This window comes from Ceratotherium simum, chromosome 17, assembly GCF_057802395.1.
Source record: "Ceratotherium simum simum isolate JZ-2026a chromosome 17, ASM5780239v1, whole genome shotgun sequence".
In the NCBI taxonomy this organism is placed as follows: Eukaryota; Metazoa; Chordata; class Mammalia; order Perissodactyla; family Rhinocerotidae; genus Ceratotherium; species Ceratotherium simum.
Genome location: NC_141916.1, coordinates 57,423,290 through 57,450,370, shown reverse-complemented (window position 1 = coordinate 57,450,370; position 27,081 = coordinate 57,423,290). Strand labels below are relative to the sequence as shown.

The following is a 27,081-nucleotide window of genomic DNA, read 5'->3' as shown; positions in this document are numbered from 1 at the left end:
GCAGCTCACGTTTGTTGATTGAATGAATAAATGAAAATAAATGGAAGAAAATGTAAGCTAACCATGCTGTGTGGTTTCTAAGAAGAACCATAGCATCCGGGTATAGAGCTCAGCTCACAGGAGTTTAGACTCTTTGTGCCCTACGCGGCTCACACCACATCTGCAGCATTGGGTTTCATTAATTCTGTAATCTGGATTCATCCAGAGGAGGGGGACTAAAATGGGAGAAACGACACCACATGGGAATTGGATGAAGGGTTTGAGGATGTTCATTTTGTCTGGAAATTAGTTTTATGGTGTGTTTTGGGGAGGGGGGGCACAATAATGGTCTTCCAGCATGTGCAGGATTGATGTGGAAGAGGAGGGCTAAATGTATCCTATGGCTCCGGAGAGCCAAACCTAGGACCCAGGGGCAAAGGAATTCCAGGAGATCAGATCTGGGTCCAGTTCCAGGAAGAACTATCTAAAGCTAGAGCCATCCAGCAGAGGAATAGGCTACCTTGAGAGGGATTGAGCTCCCCATCACTGCTGGAGTTTAAGCAAAAACTGATATTTATTGATCAGGGATTTTGTGTTTGGGATTGTAGGATTAGATATGATGTTGCATGAGGTAATCTCCAAGATACCTTTGTACTCAATGATTCTAAATCTTACTCCTCCCTTTGAGCCCCATGATTCATCCCCCCTACACACACACACACACACACACACTCACAGAAAACACACCTGGAAGGTGCTCCTTACTACTATTTTGTGACACTCCTTGCAGCCCTTCCTCCTTGCCTAAAGTGATTTCTTCCCTGGGCCTTGCAGACTAGCTGCTGCCCGCCTCCACGCCCCCCTCCAGTGTCTGTGTTTGTCTCTGTCACCCTGATTTCAGCCTGACTGGCCCCCACCGATGTGGGCTGGCCCTGGTGTCAGCGCCTTGTCCCGTTGTGTCCTGTGCCTGGATGCACAGTGCTTTGGAGACAGCGGAGGGCTCTGGGTGGCCTCTTGTCTCCCGCCTGCCAACACAGCAGTCTGGCAGCCTTGCTGCAGCTATTCTCAGTGCCCGTGAACGTCGCTCGAACACACTGCCACTCTTGACCTGTTCCCTGGCTTGTTGTTCTGGGTCTCGTGTCTCTTCCTCTGTGGGGTCTCTCTCCTCCTGGACTGGAAGCTCTCAAGGAGATGTCACCCACTGGGTCTAGGACAATATGTTGCACACTGTGGAGGCCCATTTAGTAGTGGTCCTGGCAGATTTCTCAAGAGAATCTTCAAGCACCTGCCTTTTCCCACATTTAAGGTGGCCTCTAGGGAGCTCCAAATAAGATCCCACCCCAGGAAGGAGGGGTGGGTCTGCAGCTCAGTGGCTGGAGGAGAGTGGAGGGGCTGACTCAGAAGGGGTCAGATGCCAAGGGCCCCGTCTTCTGCTTCCCTAAAGCTGTTGCCCAACCTCTCTGTGGAAGGAGCCTTTGTCAGGTAGCTTATAAATCTGGATGCCTGTTGGGGAAATCCACGGTGCCTCCCTGACCCCCTCATTGTTTCTGTGGCAGTCGGCTGGGCCCGGCGGCTAAGTCACAGCTGGGTGGGCTCTGGGGCAAGGGCTTTGCAGAAAGCAGGCCTTGAGGTGAGAGAGCTTGCTGGCAGCCGAGTGCCCTGGCTTCACCCCGAGGGGCCCTGAGCTCCCGAGAATGGCTCTCCTGGTGTCTCTCTCCGGGTGTGATGCTCTTCTTTTTGAAACTTCAGCTCACTGAGCCAAGCATCATCGTGGATGTGAGGAGCGCTCTTGCACTGGGGACTTGGGGTTCTCTGGTCCTCTTAGCCTTGGTCACCTGAACCTTGTCTGCAAGTGTGTCATGAGCGAAGCCTCAGTTTCTTCCTCTGCAAAATGGGAAGAATAGGGACCGGCCCGGTGGCGCAAGCGGTTGAGTGCGCGCTCCGCTGTGGCGGCCAGGGGTTCGCCGGTTTGGATCCCGGGCGCGCACCGACGCACCGCTTGTCGAGCCAAGCTGTGGCAGCGTCCCATATAAAGTGGAGGGAGATGGGCATGGATGTTAGCCCAGGGCCAGTCTTCCTCAGCAAAAAGAGGAGGATTGGTAGATGTTAGCACAGGGCCGATCTTCCTCACAAAAAAAAAAAAAATGGGAAGAATAATGGCTCCACTGGGGAGCTGGAGGATGGGCTTATTCGCAGGCCTTCCTTTAGTGTTTGAGGCTGCTGACTTCCCAGAGTAGCTGTCCCTGTCCTCAACATTGTGGTCTTAGCGTCTGCCTCAGCAAAAGCTCTGAGCCCTTTACAAATGAGAGTCCTTTCTCCCCTAGGAGGACAGGGAGTGTTATTTGGAAACTGATGTGCCTGGAGGGCTGGAGCGCGCCTGCATCAGGGCCCATAAAGCCAGCGCACCCTGGACAGGGAGCTGCGGGAGAGAGGGGCATTGCTCTCTATGGGTCCAGCATCGAGAGGGTGTCGGGCACAAAGTAGGCCCTCAGCAGATATTTGATGACTGAATGAGAGCGTCCCAGCATCCTCGTGGCCGGGACTGGGTACCACTCAACCTGTCCTGTGCGGTTTACAGGGGAGGAAGATGTTTCAGCAGGAAGCAGTGTGCCCAGGCCACTCACTGTTAGATGGGAAACCTAAGTGTTTTGTCTCCCACTCTCCTGCTTGTTCCATTGGAGAGGTGCCAAAACAATAGTAAAAAACAATGATTTAATTATAGCTAGAATTGACGGAGTGCATTCTGTCATGATCTCCAGTACTTTGGCCTAATTCTTGAAATGTACTCGCTGGAAAGAGGTTTCCTTGTTCTCCATTCCCGGTGGCCTTCTTCACCAAACCCTTAGCATCTGCCTTAGAACACATTTGCCCTGGATCAGACGGCAGTGAAAATGTACTCAGTGTTTTTCTCGGTCTTATCCATGGTAGCTGTTGTCGGCATGCTGTTTTAGGTCAACTAGTATTTTATTCAGGATTTTTATACTGGCGATCTTTCTGTTCTCTTTGTGGTTATTGGCATGGGACTTGCTCGTTTATGCTTTTGCCAGACCTTTATTGAGCACCTGCTGTGTGCATGCAGGTCAGGTACCAGGGCTTCTGTGGGGAACAGCACTGGCTGTGCCTGCTGTCCAAGGACCTCAGACCTGACTTGGTGGGTTCCTCGAGGGGGGAGCTATGTCTATGTACATCCCTCTATGTGGTGTCAGCACTCAGGGCCCCTGCCCTGAAAGTTGGCCTGGGGGATGCTGCTGGAGAAGTAGTTTTGGGGTCTTCCATTTTTGTAGGGCTTCCCACTCTGAAAGCACCAAATCATATTCCCAGGCGTCATCTTGCTGTCGTTCCCCCTCTGAGAAGCCGCTAGAATGAGGATCGTGTTTTTCAGAGGAGGTCACTGAGCCTGAAAGACAATTTGTGAGGGGGATTAGGACTCACGTGTCCAGTCCTGGCCACAGCTGGGTTCACCTAGGTGTCCCGAGACTCGTTCATCCCACAGATGTTTGAGGGGCCCTTCTGGGCCAGGAGCTCTTCAGGCTCTGGGGATGCAGGAGTGAAGAAAAATCCCTGTCCTCAAGAGCTTATATTTTGGAGGGGGAGACAGACAATAAACAATTAAAATCTGTGGTCTATCGGTGGTGACAAATGCTACGGAGAAGAGTAAAATAGGGAAGGCATGGGAGGATGGGGCAGGCGTCAGGGATTCTGGTTTAAACAGGGGACTTGGGGAAGGCCTCACTGAGGAGGTGACATTTCAGCAGAGATGGAGGAAGGTGATGGGGCAAGCTCTGTGGATATCTGGGGGAGGTGCCTGCTATGGCAGAGGGAGCAGGATGTCCAAAGGCCCTGATGTAGGAGCATGTGAGGCTTGTTCAAGCCAAGTACAGCTGCAGTGAAGTGAGCAAGGGCAGGCCCTCAGATCACATAGGGCCCTGAGGCCATTTTGAGGGTTTCACCTTTTGTGGTTGGCAAGGCGGGAGGCATTGGAGGAATTTGATCCAGCAGAGACAGACCTGCCTTACTTTTCAGAAGGCTCACTGTGGCTGCCGTGTAGAGAGTCGACTGAGAGTATGCAGCAGGGACAGCAACAATAACAATAACTGTTCTCTGTCGAGTGTGCCAGGCATGGCGCGGTCTCCTCGTGAGCATGGTCCCTTAATCCCCCCGACAGCTTCATCTCCATTTTAGAAGGACGCGAGACGCAGCTGGTGGAGCCGGCTGTCAGCTTAGGTCAGTCTGATTCCGGTTTGTGCTCTTGACGGTTGTCCAGTTCTCAGGGGCAAAGGGACAGGTTGTTCAGGATGACAGCAAACAAACGTCTGGGCGTGGTGGTTGGGCTGACCTGTGCCCGTTCTGTGGCTCCTCCCCAGGCTCGGCTGGCCCCCCAGCAGAGGGGTGAGGGGGCGGCTCTCCTTTACATGCCTGTTTGGTGGAAGGCAGGGCAGATTGCTTCCAGATGAGGGAAGGCAGCCTGCAGAGTGGAGTTTGTGCCCCGGCGCCAGACAGCAGCCTCTCAGGCCCTCCAGGACCCCGTGTCTTTGTGTTTGGTGTGTTGGACAAGCCCTGTTACTCAGAGACGTGGGCTTTCTGCTACCGGCCGGCCAGGGCTCTGCGCCAGGCAGGCAGTGGGCGACCACTGCGGATGGCCTTCCCTTCCCCGAGGCAGAACTGCCTCTCCTTCTGGGTGAAGTCTGGGCCAAAGTGCCCTGTGTTTTATCTACTCCTTTTCTTCCAAATAGTTTAGATTACTTTCAGAATGTCACTTCCATAATCCTCATATTTATCGCTCCCTAAGGAAGTAAGGAGGATTTTTACTTATTTTTTAAAAAAATGCTGCAGGGTGGAGACTTGGGGTCAGAGAGTGAGGCTGGGGTGGAGCGAGGGAGGGCACCCAGGGGCCCAGGGCTGGGCGCAGCTTGCCTTGTGTGGGGCAGGGAGGCAGGGGTGAGCTGAGGTAGGACACGGGCTTCTGTGTTTGTTCCTTTATGTTAACTGTGCGCTCGGGGGTCTGAATCTGTGGGAGGTGGGCTGGGTGGGACTGCCTGCCCAGACCTAGTCACTGTCCCAAGGAGCTAATATGGCCCTGGTGGCCCAGGGCCTGCTCTGTGTACACTTATACACACACACACACACACTTCATGTTCACACTCTCACGTTCTCACACATGCTTGCTCACACACACTCGCCTCCACCCTCACACACACACATGCACATACACAATGCATACTCACTTTTGCACACACAAATACTTGTTCATACTCATGTTCTCACACACACAGTCACCTCCACCCTCACCCACACATGTGCACAATGCACACTCACTTTCGCACACGCAAATGCTTGTTCACATTCTTACGTTCTCACACGCACACACATACTCACCTCCACCCTCACACACATGCACATACACAATACATGCTCACACACATAAATGCTTGTTCACACTCTCACGTTCTCACACACGCTCACACACACTCGCCTCCACCCTCACCCACACACATGAACATTCACACATGGCATGCAGGCTCACTCTTGCACATGGGCTCACTCGCATGCTTGTTTACACTCATGTTCTCACACATGCCTGCATGCTTGCTCACCTGCTTGCCCACTTCACCCTGCACACACCCTCCCACACTCACAGCGTGGTGTCTGGGGTGCACATGTCAGAGACAGGCACCATCACTGGCTGGCATGAGAGTTTGTGACAGCAGTGGAGTCCCCACAGCACCAGCCTTTAGCCTACTCCACCCCAGTTTACCCCTCAGGTAATAAAGAAGAGCGAGAACTTGGAGAGACTGTGGATACAAGAGAGGCACAGGGGGTTCAAGTTCAAGAGCCTCAGACGGGGAGGTGTTATATCTGTGAAGTGTAAGATGTCCTGTAAAATGAGCAAAGAAGGGACTGGCGGTGGGAAGGGGGGAGATTCTTAAAAGAGAGAAGGCAGCACTTCTGCTGGCTCCTGGGCTGCAGCGCCCACCTGGCCCTGGTTCTCGGAGTTGGAGCCGAGTGCACTCCCCGACCTTGAATCTACACCGTCACCAGGGCCAGACCTTGGCGGGCCCCAGGGAGGAGGGCAGGTTGTGCTGCAGGGTGGAAAAGGACCATTTTGGGAAGGAAAGTCTCCTTCTTGGCTGCTCAGATCCCAGCGGGTAACCAGCCACGGAAGCAAAGCACGCAGGCCCCTGACTTGGTTTCTATTTCAGAAACCTCACTGCTGCTGCCTAGCACGGAATCATCACGGGGCTGCGGGAATCCAATTAGACTTCAGCGCCAGCCGCCTCCTTCCACGCAGTGCGGGAGGGAGGCGCCGGGCGGAGCGGAGGCTCTTTCTAGAAAGCTGTCTCCATAAATTTGAGTTGGAGTGGTGGAGGGGCCAGACTGTTATGCATCCTTGGCTGTTTCTTCTGACCTCAAACTCTAGCAAGTGAAAATTGAGAGAACCTGAGGTCAGGGCAGGCCTGTAAGGGGTGGGAGGTGCCCTGGAGACATGGATTGTATTCCCAGCTGGTTTGGCTGGCCAGTCAGGTGACCAGGGCCTTCCTTCCCAGTCTCTGGGCCTCCGATCTTTCTGAGCCTTAAAGCTCTGGCTTTCACAGGTGGGAGTGAGGAGAGAGGGCCCATGTACAGAGACCCTCCCTGCCCCTGCCTGGCCCCCAGATCCCAGTGCCCTTCATCTGGTGGCCTCTGCAGGCTCGTTGTCAGGTCTGGCTTCCCCCGTCTGTTTAGAGCACTGGCTTCATGGTGGCCTGTGCCCTCTGGGGCTTCCAGACTGCTCCAGGGACCCTTAGGTCACACCCAGAGCCAGCCTTCTGCCTCAGTGTCCCCATTCTTCATGCTCAGATTGATTACATTTTATTGATTTGTATATCACCTTGTTCTAGAAAAGATGATTAAAACAAACCCCAGGGCCGGACCCCTGGCTTAGCGGTTAAGTGCGTACACTCCGCTACTGGCGGCCCTGGTTTGGATCCCAGGCATGCACCGACGCACTGCTTGTCCAGCCATGCTGAGGCCGCGTCCCACATACAGCAACTAGAAGGATGTGCAACTATGACATACAACTATCTACTGGGGCTTTGGGGGAAGAAAAAGGAGGAGGATTGGCAATAGATGTTAGCTCAGAGCTGGTCTTCCCTCAGCAAAAAGAGGAGGATTAGCATGGCTATTAGCTCAGGCCTGATCTTCCTCACAAAAAATAAATAAATAGATAAATAAAAAATAAAATAAAACAAACCCCAATACCTGGTAATATCACTAGTATTTCTAGTTATTGGACATTGTGGGAGATCAAAATTGGCCACCTTGAAATATTTCTCTTTACCTTGATTATTTTCTCTGATGGACATTTGACCTCCCCCAAACTGCCTAAATAATTTAACATAGGAGGCCTGTTTCAGGAAGGAGTTACTATCATATGATGGCTGTAATAAAATGTAAAATAGATGTTACAATAGGAAAGGCACCAACAAGCCCATCTTATCAAAAATTCTGTCTCTCCCAGGCCACATTCTCTCGGTGGCCCTGAAAAGAGTTGCCAGACAAGCATTTACATTTATAAGGGAAATCTCCATTTGTAAAGGTATCTCCCTCTGTGGTGGGGGGGAAGGGGAGATGGCCTCTCTAGAAACTTATCAGTGTGGAGGATGAGGCCTTAAATCTGCATACTCTTGATTACAGTAATTCCTGTCTCCCTACCCACCCCCAACATCCTCCTTTGTCTTTAGCTGAAGATAGTGTTTAAGACGAGAATTGCTGCCATTGTGTTGAGAAACTCAGTTTCCCTGGTTTCTCCCATGTATACATGTTATTAAACTTGGTATTATTTTCTCCTGCTAACCTGTCTTTTAATTATTTGGCCAGCCATAAGAACCTTAAGGGAAGGGGCAGAGGGGGATTCTCCCTCTTCCCCGACAGCATGGATTCTTTTGTTCCTGACTTGGGTGTCACCTGTCAGCTAGGGCTCTTGTCTGTGGTCAGCAAATTGATGCCTTGTGATAGGTCCCCAAGCCTGTGCACGTGTCCTGCTGCCTGGAACAACACTGTGATGTGCATCTTGTACTTTTCCTTGAGGGTTCAGTTTAGATGTCACTTCCCTCCACTCAGCAGTCCGTGCCTCCCCCTTGCTGAGCTGGGTGCCTTTCTTATGTCACCCCATAGCACCCTGTGCTGAAGCTGTCAGGGAGAATAAGACACAGTCCCTATCCTAGAGTCTAGTAGGATCCACAGTGAGCGGTGTGGCATCTACAACTCAGTGTGATGAATGCCCCACACAGGTAATGCAGTGTACCACCTAGGAGGGCTCTGTAATCTCTGTGGCCTTACACATCTGAAAAAGTGTTCATTCTCCACTCATACTTTATCAATATTTGGCTGGGTGTAGGATTCTAGGTTAGGGATCTTTTTTTGTGGAAAAGCATTGCTTAATTTTCTTTTACATTCCAGGGTTACTGTCAAGAAGTCTAATGCCATTCCAATTTTAATCCCTTGTAGGTACCATGATTTTTCTCTCTGGAGTCTCCAGGGTCCAGTGTAAAAGTCTTCTCTTGGTCTGGTGTTCTGGGATTTCACAATGCCATGCCTTAGTGGGGATACACTTTATCCAGTGCACTCTGGAAACTTTCAGTCTTGAAACACATGTTATTTAGTTTGGGGAAATTTTCTTGAATTACTTCATTGATGATTTGCTCCTACCAGTTTTTCTCTTCTTCCTTCTGGAACTCCTAGAATTTGGATATTGAATCTCCTGGATTGGTCCTATAACTTTATTATCTTTCCCTTTCTCTCACTCTTCCGCCTTTCTGGGAGATTTCTTCAGCTTTGTTTTTCAGCCTTCCATTCAGGTTTTCATGTTAATTAGCATATTTTAAATTTCTAAGAGTTCTTATGTTTTCTAAATGCACCTTTTTTTTTTTTAAATAGCATCCTGTTTTGGTTTCATAGATGCAATGTCACCTCTTACTTCTCTGAGGCTATTAATGATAGCTTTATGTTTGGAAGGAAGGATTCTTCCTCACTGTGTCCTGTAAAGTGTGTGTGTGTATGTGTGCTTTTCCTCTGTCTTTCCTGTGACAGACTTTCTCCAGAAGTCTAGTGATCCTTGGTAGTCTGCTCCCATTTGCATGAGCCATTCGGCTGTGTGTGTGTGTTGGGGGCAGGGGGTGGGGAGGCTCTTGTGGACTCTGGGCCTCATGTAGGGTGACCTGGCTGGCCTGTTTCATTTAGGAACCTGATAAGTTAGTATCTTAGGTATTTTCTCTTGAGCTGTTAAGATCCCTAGAGAAGAGTCTTCTAATCTACCTAGAGGTCCTAAGGCTGACCCCCTGTGCTCAAGAACCTAATGAGGAAGAGGGAGGGGTCTCGGCCTTCTGTACTTGAACTTAATCCCTTGTTTTCAGTGTGGTGCCCCTGCATTTCCCTGTGCTGTTCCCCAGTCCACAGACCTTCTGCTTTACCCTCTCCAAGAATAAACCCTTGGGGTGGGGGAGGGACGTTCACCTGCCTGAGGGAGGTGGGGGAGGATGGGTGGGAGATCTCTTCCTAAAGCAGACTTTTTAAAAAAAATTATTGTATTGAGGACATATTGGCTTATAACATTATATAAATTTCAGGAGTACATTATTATATTTCAGTTTCTGTATAGACTGCATCATGTTCACCACTGATAGTCTAGTTTTTATCTGTCACCATACACATGTGCCCCTTTACCTCTTTCACTCTCCCCCTAGCCCCTTACCCTCTAGGAACCACCAATCTGTTCTCCTTATCCATGTGTTTGTTTGTTTGTTTGTTTATCTTCCACGTATGAGTGAAGTCATATGGTATTTGTCTTTCTCTGTCTGACTTATTTCACTTAGCATAATATCCTCAGGGTCCATCCATGTTGTTGCAAATGGCACTATTTTGTCTTTTTTATGGCTGAGTAGTATTCCATTGTATACATACACCACATCTTCTTTATCCATTCATCTGTTGATGGGCACTTGAGTTGCTTCTGTGTCTTGGCTATACCATGTCTACTCAGACAAGGAAAACAAAAGAAAAAAATAAATAGTTGGGACTACATCAGACTAAGAAGCTTCTACACTGCAAAGGAAACCATCAACAAAACAAAAGGACAACCCACCAACTGGGAGAAAATATTTGCAAATCATATATCTGACAAGGGATTAATTTCCAAAGTACATAAAGAACTCATACAACTCAACAACAAAAATTGAACAACCCAATCAAAAAATGGGCAGAGGATCTGAACAGACATTTTTCCAAAAAAGATATACAGATGGCCAACAGGCACATGAAAAGATTTTCAACGTCACTAATCATCAGGGAAATGCAAATCAAAACTACAAGGAGATATTACCTTACACTTGTTAGAATGGCTTTAATTACCAAGACAGGAAATAAATGTTGGAGAGGATGTGGAGAGAAGGGAACCCTCATACACTGCTGGTGGGAATGCAAAGTGGTGCAGCCATTATGGAAAACAGAGCACGTGGAGATTCCTCAAAAAATTACAAATAGAAATACCATATGATCCAGCTATCCCACTTCTGGATGTTTATCCAAAGAACATGAAATCAGTAATTCAAAGAGATCTCTGCACTCTCTCTCCTCGCAGCATCGTTCACAATAGCCAAGACATGGAAGCAGACTTGCATCAGGCGTACTGCTTGCGGCCCCTCCTGGTGCTGCCAACTGCTAGCCTTCTGGGGGATTTGGGGCGCTAATGCTTTAGGATGCAACTTTCTTAGGTGTCTTAAGTCAATTAACACTTGTCCTTCTACCCTCCAGTCTCTAAAATTGTGTTGCTATCATCTGTCTTCCCTCTGCCCTGTTCAAAATTGTGGGTTTGTACCTTCCAGAGTCTCTTTACCCTTGTTTGGTGAGGTGTCAGGCAGCAGAGGTAGATGTGCGCTCCCTCTGAGAGCACCAGTCGGGACGGAGCTGGTGTATTTCGTTGCCCTCATTTGCTGTTTTAACAGATCAATTGGTGTGTCTCCAGCCTTTGTGGGAGAGGAACGGAAGATCATTTTATTGTGTATGTTCATTGCAGAATCTCAGTACATAGAACCGTGCCAGTGACATACAAGATCTTCCGTAATCGCTGGCTGAATGAATGAATGAATAAATGAATGAATTGCAAACAGACTTGGAAACAAAAATGGAAGCAGAGTTCGCCTAGGTTCAAACTCTGTTCTGATATGCAGGCCACTTAATGTTACTCTGAACCTGTTAAATATAAAACTGTTTAACAGTTTATGGCTGGTGGTGGGGACACTTAACTTTCTCCTCGTTTTGGCTTACTTTCTCTGGCTGTAGTGAGCACGTGTTACTTGTATGACTTTTTAAGAGGAATTAAATGATTAAGAATAAGAATGCGGCTAGTTTAGAATGGAAGCGTCAACATAGGCACAATCCACTGCCTTCACTACTCTTCTCAGTCACTCGTCTGCCTCAGACCTTAGCTTCTTGCTCTGCAACACAAGCGGTTGGACCAGGTGCATCTCAGGTTTCATCCGGGTGCCAGTCCTGTGATTCCGCCATTGTCCTCTCTTGTTTGTGTTACGATAGTGTAAGTCTCTTGTGGAAAAGAACTGCTTCCACCTGCTTTTTTGTTTTTTTGACCTAGAATGACTTTCGTCCTCTCTTTTGCTCATCTGAATCCTTCATGAACAGTCCTCAGCTGCTCCAGGGTACGCCGGTCTCCCTCTCTCCAGCCTCCTCTGGCATTTCCAGTTTTCAGTTGGTGAGAGGAAGGAGCATGGACGTTGAAGCCTGATAGTGCTGGATTGAATTTGATTCTGTTTTTGAATTTGAATTTACTTCCGTTGTGATGCTGGACAGCTTACCTAGTACCTCTCAGCTTTAGTTTCCTCATCTGTCCAGAGGGAGTTTGTAATAAGAGTGATCTTGTGGGGTTTATATGAGAATTAAATGTGATATGTATTTAAAACTCCTCCTTTAACACGTGACACAAAATGGACCCTTAACACAAAATGATGATGATAATAATCAACATTTATGTGCATTACCTTATTTACTCATGAAGTAGGTACTTTTATTATTTTTATTTTACAAGTGAGGAGACTGAGCCTTAAAGAAATAACTTGCCCAAGGTCACAGATGAAGAACATTTACCTTTAAATTTTTTGTAAGTGTTTTGTGTTTGCATCTATCCCACATATATTTATTTGAGAGCTGGCTCCAAGTCAGATCTTGGTGCTGGGTATACAGCAGTGAAAAAACAAAGTTCTTGCCCTCATGAGGCTTATATTCTGGTGTACAAGCTGGTCAGTGGGGCAGCAAAGGTATGCATCACGGGCGGAGTTCAGTGTGATGCAGAAAACTAAGCGCAGTGTGGGCACCGGGGACACCTGGGGCCTGGGAGAGGGGGAGGGGGGAGAGGAAATTGGGGAGAGAGGGAGAGTGAGTTATTTCATGTGGGGTGGGTAGGGAAAGCTTCTCTAACTTGTTACATTTGATGGAGACCTCAAGGAATCAAGGGAGCAGTCCTCCTGGGTACCTGGGGAAGCACATTCCAGGCGTTGGGAACAGCGGGTGCTGTTATGTTTGAGTAGCAGAGCTGAGGACTTGGGTTTGTTTCCTCAACTTCCTGTTTCTCCTCTGAAGTCAGAGATTGCATCTTTTTCTTATTTTGTGTCCTGTATGACATTGGCCAGAGAAAATGATGGGCACTTTGTTAGGTGATGAAGAAATATTTTTGAGTTGATAAACTCTCTCTCCTTCTGTCTTCTTAGATCATCCGGCAGAGAGTTTGTAAACTGTCCACACTCTGGGGTGGTTCTCAGCCCCCTTCCCCCAGTCTCCACTGATGCGACCTGGGTCTGTGTGGGCTGGGAGACGGCGGGGATCAGAGACTCGGGAGTGCGGGCTGCCCGGCAGGCCCTGCCCTCCGCTCCGCGCTGCAGCCTTGGTGGCCTTCCCTCAGTCCTTCACCAGGCCTCGTGCCCCCACTGCAGGGCCTTTGCGGATGTGGTTCCCTCCTGCTCCCTTGTGCTCCCACAGGCCTCAGGTTGAGTCTGTCTCAGGGAAGCCGTCCTTGAGCCCTGGCCCTGTCGGTCCTTTGTTCTGTGCTCGCATAGGGCTGCAGCTTCTTTCCTTCCCAGCATTTCTCTCCATTTATGATGTGGTTCTCCGACCCTGATTGTCTTCCTCACTGGGCAATAAACTCCAGGGGACAGAGGCCCTGACTGTTATTGCTCATCCCTTTCCCTCCCCTACATCCCCAGCATAGCACAGGGGTTTGCGAATTTTGCCTGGAAAGGTCCTAATTATAAATATTTTAGGCTTTGCAGACCTTCTGGTCTCTGTTGCAGCTACTCAGCTCTGCCCCTGTGGCACAGATTAGCCATAGACAGTATGTGTATGAATGAGTGTGGCTGTGTTCCAATTAAATTTATTTATGGACACTAAAATTTGAATTTCATGTAATTTCCACATCGTGAAATATTATTCTGCTTTTTATTTTTTCCAACCTTATAAAATTGTAAACACCATTTTTAGTTTGCAGGCTGTACCACAACAGGTGGTGGGCTGGGTGTGGCCTGTGGGCTCTAGCTTCCTGACCTCTGATGCAGTGCAGTGCATGGCTTATAGTGGGTTCTTGGTAAGTGTTGGTTGAATAAGTGGATGACATCTTGGACATGGGCAAGAGGTAGTGAGTTTGGGAGCTGCTGCCTTCCCTCGCTTAACTTCATAATCTCCATCCCTTATCAGATTCCCTGAAGTCTGTTAAAATTAAGGAAGATAGCCAACTGTTTTTTTTTTCAAAACAGCTTTACCGAGATGTGATTCACATACCATAAAATTCATCCATTTAAAGTGTACAAGTCAGTGGTTTTTAGCATCTTCTCAGTTGCGTGAGCATCATCACTATCAATTTTAGAACATTTTTATCACCCCTCCAAAAACCCCTGTACCCATTAGCGCTCCCTGTCACCCCCCCCCCCCCAATTTCTCCCCTGTCCCCAGCCCTAGACGCTATTAATCTACTTTCTGTTTCTATAGAGTTGCCTATTCTGGACATGTCATATAAATGGAATCATACAATATGTGGTCTTTTGTGTCTGACTTCTTTCACTTAGCATAATATTTTCAAGGTCCATTCATGTTGTAGCATGTGTCAGAATTTCATTCCTTTTTAGGGCTGAATAACATTCCAGTGTATGGAGGTACCACATTTGTTTGTCCATTCATCGGTTGACAGGCATTTGGGTTGTTTCCATCTTTTGATTGTTATGAATAATGCTGCTATGAACATTCATGTACAATTTTTTTGTGTGAACGTGTGTTTTCAGTTCTCTTGGGCAAATACGTAGGAGTGGAATTGCTGGGTCGTCTGGTGACTGCGTGTAGAGCCTCTTAAGGAACTGCAGGCTGTTCCTTAAGCCTGCAGAGCAGCTACACCATCTTACATTCCCACTAGCAGTGTCTGAGGGTTCCAGTTTCTCCATGTCTTTCCAGACGTCTCTTTATTTTTATTTTTGAACAGCTCTTTCACTGTCTGTCTTTTTGATTGGCCAGCTAGTTCTTAAGTGGACACACCTTTGGTTGGGAGGTGGTGGGCTGAACTTGAACATCTCGATAAGTTTGTTATTTTCTTTTGTAAGATCAATGCATGCTTATTAGAATATATTTGGAAAGCAACCTGATGCCTGTCAGGAATGTCCTTGTTGCTTTTGGTCACAGCCAGCTAACTCTGTAACAGGTCTCTGAAGACCAAGGCAGTTGCCACAGCGAGCAGTGCAGCGCACCAGGATGCAGGTCCTGGGGCTCAGACGGGGCTTCATAGACCAGCTCTGCTGCCACCCAGCTGCTTGACCTTGGCAAGATGCTTATCCTCTCTAAGCTTCAATTTCCTCGTTGGTAAAAGGGATTCGTTCATTCAGTCAGCAGACATTTTTTGGCACCTGCCATGTGGCAGGCACAGCACCTCTCTTACAGGCTATGGTGAAGATTCAACAAGGTAATGCATGTGAAGCATTGAGCATAATGTGGGCACTTAATAAATGATAATAATAAAAAACCAATAAACAGAACCTTCCCTTCTGAGGCTCACAGCTCCTCAGGGCCTGTGATTGTTATAAGGTAAGGACACAGACTTTCACAGGAGGGAGGGTCTGCCCAGGCTATCCTCCCCACTTGTGCCTCGCCCTGGATTCCAGCCCAGGGGCCAGCCTCTGCCTGGACATTGCCAGTGACAAGCATCCCTCTGCACTGCTGGACAGCTCTGGCTTTCAGATCTGCCTTTCCTGAGCCATCCTTTGGCCATGCCGCTGCCGGCAGAGCCCGAGAGTGCGAGCCTGCTCCCTCGTCTGCATGACAACCCGCGAGTATTTGACAACAGCTCCCCTTCCTCTCTTCTCCAGTTCCACCAGCTGTCTCTCAGATAACTTCATTTCTAGAACCCCGCTGCCCCTGCTGCCGCTCCTAGACACCCTCCAGCTTGTTGTTTGTTGTTTCCTGGACTCAGCCTGAGCCTTCCCTGCTGGAGATATACACAAACTGAGTGCCAGAATGAGTTGTAAGCCTTTGAGGGTGACAAATCTTCACCTTTACCAGCAGGACAGTTTTATGGAAGAAAGTGCTCAAGCAGGAAAGATAACTTCATTCTAAATTATGGAAAAAATAAAATTCCAGCTAAAGCCTGTCCGGTTCCCCTTCCCGCTTTCCAAGCTCAGTCTAGGAAGGCCGCACAGCCCGCCTTCGTCGTCTGGCTCCCTGAGGGGCGTTGCAAGGGCACCTCGCTCTCCGAAAGGGTTTGAGATTGACTTTGAGTTTTCCCCACTGTCACCTCCTGTCCTGATGAGGCAGAGCTGTTGATATATTTCTTGGGCTCAGGTTTATAAGCTGCTGGAGGGAGATGGTGACAAGCAGCCCGTTAATAAAAGCACTTCAGCAAAAACAGAACACAGGGGAGGGAGAGGAATCAGAGTGCCGTCATTTGTCTGTCTGATTTCTGTATCCTAGGGCCTCTCTTCTGCTGGTGGGAGAAATCCAAATGTGTTTAGCAATCCCTCTGCTGCTGCCCATGGGGTAAAAACCTTGTAATTTTGTAATCAGGAGTAGCCTAGAAACGCACCACAGGCCCAGCTCTGCCCCAAGGCAGGAATGGTGCAGGAGCACACATTTTGGGCATTTCCCATTTCCTTAGCCTGGTTATTTTGAAAGCTCGTGCCTGATTTCTTTCTAACTGTGTTCCAGGCTGATTTACATAACTTTTTTCTTCTGTGGTTAGTTACTCATTCAGAAATTCCCCTGTCCATCTGTTCTGGGATTCTGAGTCTTGGGAACAGAGTATTGTGGTCTGAGTATCCGGCCCCTGCCGCCTCCTCTGTCTCATCCCGGCCTGGAGGTGGAGGCAGAAGACTGAGGACCAGAACATCGGTTGAGCTCATGGAGCAGATCTGAGTCCTCGGCTCTTCCACTTGGAAAGAGCACCTGAGAGGTGGCTGCTGCAGGTCCTGGAGCCTCGGGGCCTGAGAGTCTGCCAGCCCGCCTGTCCTCTCGTGGCTCGGGAGGTGAAGGGGGGCCTGGAGGTGGAGGAGCTGGTGTGGGGAGAGGCAGCTAGGAAATGGCCAAGGCCACTCCCTCAGATCCCAGCCCCACCACTCCCCGGTCATGTGACTCTGGGCAAGTTCTAGAAGACCCTTTTCTCATTTGTAAAACAAGGATAATGAAGGACCTGTTTTCACAGGGTAATTGTGAATATTGAGTGAGTTAATATAGGTAAAGCGTCTAGACCCTGCCTGGCTTATAGAAAGCACTCTAGCTGTTTGTGGTGGTGAGGAGGGTGAGGAGGAGGAGTTCCTGTCTTTCCTATTGGATTACCTGATCCCTGCTCTTTAACGGAGCAAGGATACGTAGTCTCTGGTTATTGACAATGTGGGAAAACTATGGTCTCAGCTCAGCCCAACTGCATTTGCCCCTGGATTCCTTGGCCTTCACTCACTACCCCTCCTGACCAGCACGTCTCCACTGCTCCCAGCCACCGAGTGAGGGCAGCCTTGGGCCAACTGCCCGGTAGCAGCAGACAGTCTAGTTTCCTGCCTCAGTTTTCTCACCTGTGACCTGTGGGAAAACATCTGCCCCTCCCTGTCTTGCTGCCAGCGCCCTCCAGAGACGTGAATGGGGTCAAGTGCCATCTATGAAGCGTGGCAAACAGGTCACAAAGACAGAACTCTGGTGGATGGTATGGGACAGCTGGGGTCATAGCCGAGGGCTCCGGGAACTGGTCATCTTGTCTTCAGGAACCTGGGGGCGTGATTTGGAGTACTGTGAGCAGATGCGCGCCCCTTGGGGTGCACCGCCCTCCATGAACGGAGGTGGGATTTTATTTAGAGAGTCAGTCACAAATGAATATTCTCCAGGCTTGTTCTCTGACCCCAGACTGGACAAGAGGCTCTGCTTTTTGCCCTCAGGGTGCTTACAAAGGGGGAAAGTTAATATCAGGAAGAAAGCCTCAGCTCCAGCAATAACCAGGGGTCATCACTTCCCTTTTACGCCTCGGGTTCTGTGCCGGCCATCTTTTTATGAGATGAGGAAAACAAGGCTCAGAGAGGCTCATTGACTCCCCCTACCCCAGGTCATACAGTGGGATATGCCAGAGAAGGAATTTAAACTCAGATTTGGGGAATTCCAAAGTCTTTTGTTCTTCCCAGGTGGGAAAACCTGATTCTGAGCCCCCTGAGGCCTATTGGAGTTCCCAAATCTCTCTTCTGACTTTCAGGAGCGTTGTTGTGAAATCCTCTTCTCAGCCACGTGATGTTTGTGTGCTTTTTTTTCTGCCAAGTCTGAGCCTCGTCTCCCTTCCCCCTTCATCTCACCCATGCCTGCAGAGCTGGTGTTCAACCTGAGAACCACCCCACTGATGAAGGCGCCCCTCCCGCCTCTCTGCCCCAGAACTTCCATGCCTTCCTCCTCTCCCTTCTTTCAGTTTACCCCCTGCAATTTGGGGAGGAGAGGGAGCTATCAGCTGGTGAGAGAAACCTGTGCTAAAAGGTGTGGATGACCTTGGGCTTTTGTTAGAAGTGTGGATTTTCTGAGACCCCGTGGGGAGGTGAGAGATTGTGGCAGTTTGCTGTGGCTCTGGAGGTGTTCCTAGGTGAGAAGATAGAATGTGGTGACTGGGGAATGGGAGAGACTGCAGTGTCCTGTCATTGAAAGCGCGTGGGCCTGGCAGCCGGTGGCCCCCGGGTTTGTCTGCAACTGGCCGTGTGACCTTGGGCACATCACTCCACATTCTGGGCCTTACAGTAAAATGAGGGGTTTGTACCAGACGAGGGGTTTGTACTCAGCTCCTTTCAGCCCTCAAGCTCTCCCACTTCAGATGCCTCCATCAGGAAATACAGAGCCCAAGCTCCTCTATTCTTTTCCTGTTGCTTCTTTAAGGCTAAGGTTTACTTTTCAGCTCGTGTTAATTGGAAAGCTTTAATGCATGCTATGGAAGGAGCCAGGAGAAATTCCAGGGCCAGAACTCCTGGGACAAGTTCAAACAGGATGCCCCTGGGGCCTGGGGACAGGATACAACCTTGGCGGCTCCTTCACCTCGGGGAACAGCTCAGTGCTTTGGACCCAGCTGGTTAAACCTGGCAGAACCTGCCTAGCACTGGCTAATTAGTGCGCTTGTGTGGCAGAAACCCAGCAGGCCAGCTGGAACTGGGCCCCCTCAGCCTGGGGACCCTTGTCCCAGGGGTGGCCACAACCTTCCTTCCCAGCCCACTCTCCCACCTCACCTGCCACCCAACCATCCTCTCTCCTCCAACTACACCAGCCCACACGGCCCCAAGTACACTCCCTTGCCTTCTGGCCTGGCTTCTGCTCAGGCCTTTCCTGTCCCCTCTCGTTCTCTCTACCTGTTGATATCACCTCCATCCTTTTGTGCCCAGTCTTCCCTTACCACCCAGCCCGGGCTGGGATAGGTCAGGGGACTGAGCTTGGCACCGGGCCCCGTCCATGGGGCATACTCAGTATAAACTGAGATGCAAGGGGGTGGGGGGAGGAGGAGCACTGCCACAGACCAGTGGGTCAGTTCACACTGAGTGGGCCCTGGCCCCTGCCTGGTGTGGGGTGGGTGGGCTTGCAGTGAGTGGGCCCCGGCCCCTGCCTGGTGTGGGGTGGGTGGGCTCGCGGTGAGTGGGCCCTGGCCCCTGCCTGGTGTGAGGCCGAGTTCTGTGGGTGAAACAGAGGTGTGCACACCACACTCATTTGAGGGAGCTGCCCGTCACAGTTGTCAAGACCAGCACTCATGAGGGCCAGTGGCAGAGCTGTCTGTGATAAAGTGAGTCTGTAACTGCGAGAGGCTGCTGGGGTCTACGGAACCTCGGCGCGACTCCGAGGGTCTGGGTCCAGCCGGATTCTCGCCGCTGGCTCATTGCAGATCTTGGGTCAGTCACAGGCCCTCTCTGAGGTTTGTCATTAGTAGGAGAGAAGGCTAGGTGGATCTCCTGGAGTCCCAGCTCTGCTTGTTAACATCCCGCATTATCCAGAGCTTTCTGTGTGTGTCAGGCAGTGTGACGCGCCCGGCAGGCCTAATCCCATCTAATCCTCCCAATGCCAGGCTCTTTTTTTTTTTTTTTTAATAGTGTATGAACCTTATTTTTTTTTTTTATTGATGTTTTAATGGTTTTTAACATTGTGAAATTTTGGGTTGTGCATTTTTGTTTGTCCATCACCATATACATGACTCCCTTCACCCCTTGTGCCCATCCCCCACCCCCATTGCCCCTGGTAACCACAGTACAGTTTTCTCTGTCCATGTGTTGGTTTATATTCCACATATGAGTGAGATCATACAGTGTTTGTCTTTCTCTTTCTGGCTTATTTCACTTAACATAATACGTTCCAGGCCCATCCACGTTGTTGCAAATGGGATGATTTTGTCTTTTTTTATGGCTGGGTAGTATTCCATTGTATATATAAGCCACATTTTCTTAATCCAATCGTCAGACGAGGGACACTTAGGTTGCTTCCACTTCTTGGCTATGGTGAATAATGCTGCAATGAACATAGGGGTGCATAAGCCTCTTTGGATTGTTGATATCAGGTTCGTTGGATAGATTCCCAGTAGTGGGATGGCTGGGTCATAGGGCATCTCTATTTTTAATTCTTTGAGGAATCTCCATACCGTTTTCCATAGAGGCTGCACCAGTTTGCATTCCCACCAGCTGTATATAAGGGTTCGCCAGGCTCTTTTATTTGTCCTCATTTTACAGATGAGGGTTGAGAGCTGAGGTTGCAGTCTAGTGGCCCCCTGTCAGATCCAAGCCACAGATGTATTTTGTTGGGGCCCAATTGATGTTACTGTTTATTAGAACCAACATTTAAACACTGAAGAGGGGCCAGCCCAGTGGCATAGTGGTTAAGTTCGCGTGCTTCGCTTTGGTGGCCTGGAGTTCGCGAATTCAGATCCTGGGCTCAGCCCTACACACCACTCGTCAAGCCGTGCTGTGGCGGTGTCCCACAGAAGATTGGTACAGATGTTAGCTCAGGGACAATCTTCCTCACCAAAAAAAAGAAAAAAAAAAAAAACCATGAGATTTCACAAAAATAGAGATTTCCGGCTTATAAAGTTGAAAGGTCTAGTTATAATGAGCCCACACTGCCCAGTGGCAGCATTGGCTGGATCTGAGTCTGACCACCACCTGGAGGTGGGGCCTATGCTTTCCTCTGTCTTGGCACAGAGTGGGAACGTGCCTGTATACCCAGGGGGCATCACTAATGCTACATTTCCTACCTGGCTCCTGTAGACACTTGAGTTTGCAAACTTCGATTTAAGGATGCGATGTAACTTACCGAATGGGTCACACAGCTGCTCGGTGTTGGCGGTAGGAGTCAAATGCAGCTTTCTCTGACTTGAACCATGAACCACCCTGCTGCTTTTCTGAGTTATTTCTAAATCCCAGCAGGGACGTTTGGCTCCTCTGTTGGCACATAGAAGACCCCGGTCAATTCCCTAGATAAGGAGTTTGCAAGAATCCCTCTTTAGCCTCCAGCCCTGTCCGCATGTGCTGTTGCAGTGAGGGGGTATCTACCTGCTCGTGTTGTAGTCCAGAGACAACTGTCTCCTTGCCGTGTGGTATGTCCTTTTCAAATTAATTCAGACAAAAAAAACTGTTTTTTGTCTGCTGCCTGTTTTCTTGAACCTTGGGTTCTATGTACTGGCAGGTTGAGCCCAGGAGACCCCACCTCCCTGCCCCTAGGAAAGTTGCCAAAATGCCACACAAAGAACTTGTATTTTGCCCCAGGCAAAGGGAGGCAGGAAATAGGGATGTCTCTTCAGACTGTGGATGCCTTGGGGTTGGTCAGGGGTCCCCAAGGGACAGGCAGGCAGGATGCTGGTCCTCCCAAACAGGGCGGGGGCCCCGAGGGGAGCCCTGGTGGAGGTTGAGGTTTCCTGCACTGGGGTTGGTCTGTCCAGCTGTTTCCTCCTGATAGAGCAGTTGGACAATGCCACAGTGACTCAACTCCCAGCATCGTCGAGGAACAATAGCAGGTTTGTCCAGGGTCAGCTAGGGAGTGACGGCTGAACTGGTCACCTGCTTCCAGGCTCCCAGTTGGGAGGAGCCGGTGATACCTTGAACCATTTCCCTGCTTGCTCTTGGTGCCCCACAGTCCTCTCCTGGTTGGGTTGATTTCAGGCTGTTGCTTTTTGGTTTCCCTGTAGCTCATCCTCACCCCCTCTCTGTGCACAGCTGATCCAGACCTTCTGTGGCTCCCTGCTGACCAGCTGCCCGCCTGCCATCCAAATCAAGCTTGGCCAGACCTCCCTTGCTCTTGGTTTGAGGTTCAGTGGGTTTGGCGCAGTCCCTGAAGGTTCTGAGTCTCTACCCAGGCATCCAGGACCTGGATGAGCTTCAGATGAGAATGACAGCTGTGTGATTCTTTAATCTTCTCCAGTGGATAGAGGATTAAGCAATTTTTTGGTGGGTTTGTTATTATGTATTATGATTTTTTTTTAACAAAAGCTATTGTTTATTGAGTATTTTCTAGGTCCTGTCATGCTCCTTAAGCACTTTGCATGAGATATCTAACTTAATCCTTCCAGTAACTCTCTGAGGGAGGTGTCATCACCCCCACTTTACAAATGAGGCACCAGAGGGTAAGGAGCCTGCCCAAGATCTCAGATCCTTCTCATGTCAAAGTCCTATGACAAATGACTTCCCAGGGCGGGACGTGGGGTGCGTGGAAGAGTTTGAAAAACAGTTTGAGAACTATTGATGGAAGATGAGTGGTTTGAAAGAAGCTGTGCAGGGTGGATGCAAAGGTGAGTGGGGCCGGGTCCCTGCCCTCCTGGAGTTCACAGCAGAGCAGAGGAGACAGGCATTTATCAGCTAACTGATGCGAGACACGGGGGGCCTGGTGCTGACAGTGGGGCTGCCAGAGTGGGGAACCACGTTGTCGTCTGCTGCATGAGCAGCTAGCTGAAGAGACACCTCAGGAGAGAAGTGGGAAATTCCTGGCCCACAGAACTGATTCCACTGTCAGCATGATTGAAACTGGTTCATGTAGAAAATACTGAGATATAGTGCCATTTACGTCCAGAGTTGCAAAAATGCAACATTGCTTAGAATTATTTTTAGTACAGTTATTTGGAAATTTGTGTCAAGAGCCTGAGAAATATTCATTCTCTCTGACTCAGTAATTCTGTTCCTTGGAATGTGTACTAAGGAAGTAATCATATATATGTATATACATGTATATATGTACACCTCTATACATATATATCTTCATTGTAGCATTATTTATAGTAGTTAAAAATTGGAAACATACCAAATGTCCAACCATAGAAGAGTCATGTAAATTTTGAGACATTCATGTGATGGCCTACTGTACAGCCTCTAAAAAAATCATGTCTTCAAAAGTTGTATATGATGACTCAAGATAATGCTTATGAAAAAGTGTCAAGCAAATACTGTAAGATATAAAACTGTATATACTATAAACCCTTTTTTTTAGATGTGAAGAAAGTATACCCAAAATGCTAATGATGATAGTGATTATTAATGGTTTTTGTTTTCTCTTAATGTTCTTCTGTAGTTTCTAAAATTTTTTTTTTTTTTTTGTGAGGAAGATCAGCCCTGAGCTAACATCTGCCAATCCTCCTCTTTTTTGCTGAGGAAGACTGGCCCTGGGCTAACATCTGTGCCTATCTTCTTCCACTTTATATGGGATGCTGCCACAGCATGGCCTGACAAGCGGTGTGTCGGTGCATGCCCGGGATCTGAACCCGGACTGCCAGCAGCAGAGTGCACACACTTGACCGCTACGCCACGGGGCCGGCCCCCTCAAAATTTCTTTAGTGAACGATAACAACAACAACAAAAATGTCCAGGACCGCCAGGTGTTTATTGCGTGGACATAACTCCCCCTTTCCCTGTAGACGAGGTCTCCAGAACTTTCCAGAGCGTGGTGTTACATTTGTTCATGGAGGCGCTTCCTCTGCCTTTAAGTTCCCTCTTCCTTTCCTTCTCTATAATCTCTACCCCTCCTGTTTTCTCCCTTAATTGGCTGTAAATTTATAACTGAAGAATGATTTTTAAAAACATGTATTGTTTTATTGGTTGTGTTTCCTGAATACTGTGACAAGAGAGACATTTTATATTTCTTGCTCTAAAAGAAAACCCTAATTCAAGTTGCTTCCCACTCATGCGATTCCAATTGATTTTTTCTCTTTGTAGCTCAGATGGTCTTTGTCAGATAGAAGAATTTTCTGCTCCTGCCTTCAAAGGCCTCTGAAAGCCCAATTTAAAATGATACCTCGTTGCCATGGCCTATTAGGTAACACCACAGAAGTCGGGAGAGAGGAGGGCTTGCTGCTTCACAAAGTTTTGTGGCTGACCATAAGTTTGAAAGCGACCCCTGTGGCCACAGAGAACACTTGTAATCCTAACTCAAAAACAGCCTTTTTGTTGTGTTTTGTTGATATTGATCAGGCATGTAAGGCCCCTACCCATGTTGTTTGGATAAATACGGCCTCTGTGCAATTCCACTCCCAACAATGAGACTTCCTTTGAGTTTGTTGTATTCAGTGTACAAAGAACATTGTATCCTGGGCCGGCTCCGTGGCTTAGTGGTTAAGTGCGCGCACTCCGCTACTGGCGGCCTGGGTTCGGATCCTGGGCGCGCACCGACACACCGCTTCTCCAGCCATGCTGAGGCCGCGTCCCACATACAGCAACTGGAAGGATGTGCAACTATGACATACAACTATCTACTGGGGCTTTGGGGGAAAAAAAACAAAAAGGAGGAAGATTGGCAATAGATGTTAGCTCAGAGCTGGTCTTCCTCAGCAAAAAGAGGAGGGTTAGCACAGATGTTAGCTCAGGGCTGATTTTCCTCCCCCCCCCCAAAAAAAAAATTGTATCCTATAGTGGTTAAGAAAATACGTTTTTGATCAGAGAGGTTCAGATCCTGGCTCACTAGTACAGTGATTGTGAACCTTTCTCTTAACTTCTTAGAGCCTCACTTTCCTCCTCTGTAAAGTGGGTATAATGTTGAAACCTCATAGGGATGTTAAAAGGATTAATTTAGATAATGCGTGTAAAATGCTTAATAAAGGATCAATAAATATATGACTATTAAAACAGTAATAATTTTATTTTTGGAGGAGAGCTTCCCCCATCCTGGTTTTAGTTCTCAACCTGAGTGGGGTGGCACGCTGAGCCAGGGGCGTGGGTTCACTGGTCTGTTATCTTATGGATCCGGAACCTGACCACATTCGCTTCCCCAGTTCCACCTCAGGACCCCACCACTCCTCCTTTTGGACCTGTGAACACAAGAGGGCTGATCACTGCCTTCCTTGGCTATTTGCATTCAGTGGGGAATAAACTTTCAAAACACAGAAGGCCTGTTTTCAGATCATCTTCAAGGGGCCTTAAACACAAAGGCTCAATTTCCACATCCCCCCAAGGAGTACCTTCCCGGCTTTATGACAGTCAGCTCCTTGCACACCCCAACAGGGCAGCTTGGGTGGCCGTCCTCTGTTCCTCACCGGTTAGAGCAAGACAAAACCTTTAAGGTTCAGCGGGCCATCGCCATCGCCATCGCCACCAGCATATTTTTTTTCTTTAAAATTTTTTTTATTGTGGCAAATTATACATAACGTAAAATTTACCATTTTAACCATTTTTAAGTGTACAGTTCACTAGGGTTCTGTAGTGAAACACAACCAATAGGAGACACACACACGCACATGTATTTTATCTATCTATCTGTGTGTGTGTATATATGTATATATATAGAAAGAGAGTGAGAGAGGGAGAGTGAGGGGGGAGATTTATTATGAGGAATTGGCTCACGTGATTATGGGGGCTGAGAAGTCCCACCATCTGCCATCTGCAAGCTGGAGACCCAGGTGGTGTAATTCAGTCTGAGTCCAAAGGCCTGAGGACCAGGGGAGTCGATGGTGTAAATCCCAGTCTGAGGACAGGAGAAGATGAGACGAGATGTCCCCGCTGAGACAGTGAGGCAGAAAAAAGGGGCAGATCCCTCCTTCCTCCGCCTTTTGTTCTATCCAGGGCCTCAACTGATTGGATGATGCCCGCCTGCACTGGGGAGGGCCCTCTGCTCTACCGAGTCCCCCAGTTCAAGTGCTGATCTCATCCAAACGCCCTCCCAGGCACACCCAGAAATAACGCTGAGTCTGGGCACCCTGTGGCCAGGCAAGTTGACACATAAAATTTACTGTTACCGGTGGTGCTGAGAACATTCACATCACCACTGTCCATCCCCAGAACTCTCTCATCTTCCAAACTGAGCCTCTGCACCCCTTAGACACGAACTCCCCATTCCCCCTCCTCCCAGCCTGACACCAGCCTTCTACTTGCTGTCTCTGTGATTTTGACTGTTCTAGGTACCTCATAGAAATGCAATCAGACAGCATTTGTCCTTTGAGTCTGGCTTATTTCACTTAGCATGATGTCCTCAAGGTTTATCCGTGTTGTAGCACGTGCCAGAACTTCGTTCTTTTTTAAGGCTGAATAATATACTCCGTTGTATGTATAGATCACGTTTTGTTTCTCCATTCATCTGTTGATGGACATTTGGGGTGTTTCCACCTTTTGGCTATTGTGCATCATCATATTTTAAAATTAAATTCCCACCGTCTTCCTTCCCAGTCATTCCAGTGATTCCCTAGCGCATGTGTATGCACACACACACACACACACACACTCTCACACGACTTCGTATAATTGCAACGATGGCTGCACACCTTTAGGAATAATGCGTGTAATGTTTATAGGTGGTTTTCCTGTGCATTGGACTCATTTGTCTGTTTCCATTAGCAGGCCGTAAGTGCTCCGAGGCCAGGAACTATGCTTAATAAGTCCTTTTACCAGCTCCTGAGAGTCTGTTTTAGGAAGTGGTAAAGAATCTTGGTTAAGAGTGTGGGTTCTGAGGTCACACCACATGAGTGTGCATCCTAATTCCACCACATACTAACTTGTCATTGCACAAGTCACTTAACAATTTGACGCTTAGTTTGTCCACTTTTGAAATGGTAATGATGGTGGTCACCACCCCGCAGGGCTGTTATGAAAATTAAACGAGAGAATTCATGTATGGGGCTTAGCATATAAGCTTTTAAATGTTAGCGTAAGAAAAAATTAAGATCTCAACATCCCTTTCAGATTTTGCCTCTTTTCTGTCCTCCTGGTTTCCTCGAGAGAGGGCTAAAGAGTAAGATGAATGGATCCCACTGGTTGGCTTAGAGTCCCAGGGTCAGAGGGGAAGCAATGCAGACCCTGGAAGTTAGAGCTCTGCTTACTGCTAGTCTGTAACTGTCCCCCTACCCCACTGCCCTCCACCTCATCCCCCATCTGGGTGGTACGCCGGCCCTGAGCTGGCCCCAGGCACTTGGGACTTCTTTGATGCCTTACCTGCTGCCTCTTTCCTGCATGGGCTGCTGATCAGTTCGATGGACTCGGCGATGAGGGGAGGACTTGGGCACCACACCAACTCTTTGGCTCCTTCAGGACAGTGCTGTTGGGATGGCCAGTGGGTCACTTCCCGGCTGCTTTGCTTCCCCAGGCTGCAGCAGAGCCCCATCCGCCGTGTGCCTGTGGCTGGTCCTGCCCCCACCCA

At 48.8% G+C, this 27,081-nt stretch overlaps 1 protein-coding gene across 4 annotated transcripts in view; it reads left to right on the top strand.

Moving 5' to 3' along the window:
- The window catches only part of TSPAN9 (tetraspanin 9), a 202,134-nt gene that overhangs the window by 19,672 nt on the left and 155,381 nt on the right, over positions 1–27,081 (top strand). The window lies entirely within an intron of this gene.